Below are 1,998 nucleotides of genomic sequence, written 5' to 3' on the forward strand. Positions count from 1 at the left end.
CCAGCCAACCCCCAGACATAAGGCCTTTCTCTGCAACCAGTTGTTTGTGCATACGGGCTCCCTCCATGAGCCAGCGCAGCGTCAGCACTGAACAGCCCGGTAGGCACAGCAGACCCTCCCTGAGGTTGCCTCCCCACCTGCAGGCCAGCCCACCCCCCATTTCCACCCCATCATGTTTACAGGGTGTTGCAGCGTTTGTTCCAGAGCGCCGCCTCCCACCCAATCGCGGAACATAGAGATATGCATTTTATTTTACTTGTGTAAAAATATTGGACAACGTGGAATAAAGAGCTCTTTTCTTAAGTTGTGGCTTCTCGGACTGAGGATGTTGTGAGCACTGCCACCCACATGTTGCATGGAGACTGGAGGTGGGCCAACTGGCCCAGGGAGAGCTGGGTGAGTGGGGCTGGTAACATCCTCCCTGCCTAGAGCCAGCTGAACCTTGTACATCACATATCACTGCTGCAGGTACACACCAGATACCACCACAACCGTCCTACCCCAGACACAGTCCACATGGGTCTGAGTGCCCTTGTACATGGACGTGCACACACAACACATTTGTACAGGGCACATGTGTATACACGGACATGGCATACAGACCCCATAGCACTGCTGCAGATGCACACACATGTTTTTCAGTCCTGTGCTGTGGGTTACTCATCAGGCTGATAATGGCAAAGTGGGTGGTTCAAACCTACCAGCCACTCTGGGAGAATGATGAGACTATCTGTCCTCGTAAGGATTTACAATATTAGAAACCCTATATAGGAGTCACTATCCCTGGAAAGGAGTCCTGGTGTGACACTGAAGGATAAGCACTAGACTGCAAAGTCAGCTTGAACCCCAAGGTTGGTGGCTCAAATTCACCAGCTGCCTCTCCAAACCCTATACAGGGTCGCTATGAGTCAGAACCAACTCGATGGTACTTAACAACAACATCCCTGAAGAAGCACCTCATGCTTGGAAAAGTGAAAGGTCAGCAAAAAGAGGAAGACCCCCAATGAGATGGATTGGCACCACAGCAGCAGCAATGGACTCAGGCCTAACAATTGTGAGGATGCATGACCGGGCAGTGTTTCGTTCTGCTGTACATGGGGTCGATAGGAGTCAGAGTTGGCTCAGCTACATCTAACAAAAACAAACAGGAGCTGATGCCAGTGGGTTTGGTTTGGGGTTTGGAACTATGAGGAAGGAGCCTTACTTAATTTAAGCGTTGGACTGCTAGCCAAGAGATTGGCAGTTCAAATCCACCAGCAGATTCACAGGAGAAAGATGAGGCAATCTGCTTCCATAAACATTTATAGCCTCAGAATTCCCAAGGGGCCGTTCTACTCGGCGTTAACAGGCTTGCTTTGAGTCAGGTTGACTGAACGGCAGTAGGTTTGTTTTTTGGTGGAACAGTTAAGTGCTAGGCTGCTAACCAAGAGTTGTAATTTGACTCCCCCAGCAACTCCACTGGACAAAGACTTGACCATCTGCTCCCATAAAGATTACAGCCTAGAGAACCCTCTGAGCCAGCTCTGCTCTGAGGTGGAATCACTTCAGTAGCACCTCACAACATTCATCTCAAACCCATATTAAAGATGAGAAAACTGAGACTTGTGAGAAGGTAAATAGTAGCCACATTAGCCTCAGGCGTGACACATAACAGAAGGAGCCCTGGTTCATTAGGGTGCTAACTGCAAAGTCGCTGGTTCAAACCTACCAGCTGCTCCAAGGAAGAAGCATGAGGCTGAAGATTTACAACCTCAGAAACCCTGTGGAGCAGTTCTGTTCTGTCCTGCAGGGTCAACATGAGTCAGAACCCACTAAACTGCACTGGGTTTGGACTGTGAGGCCTCAGAAACAAAAGAGAAAGGCACCATGTGGCTGCTAGAGGCGCCCCCACAGGGCAGAGCTTGGGGGGGGGTGGAGCGGGAGGCAAACAGAGTGAGTTGAGGGAGGGAGCCGGGGGAGCAAAGCTGGCGGAACCAGATGGCTGCGGGGGTGGCTGGG

Source organism: Chrysochloris asiatica, unplaced genomic scaffold (assembly GCF_000296735.1).
Source record: "Chrysochloris asiatica unplaced genomic scaffold, ChrAsi1.0 scaffold00340, whole genome shotgun sequence".
NCBI lineage: Eukaryota > Metazoa > Chordata > Mammalia > Afrosoricida > Chrysochloridae > Chrysochloris > Chrysochloris asiatica.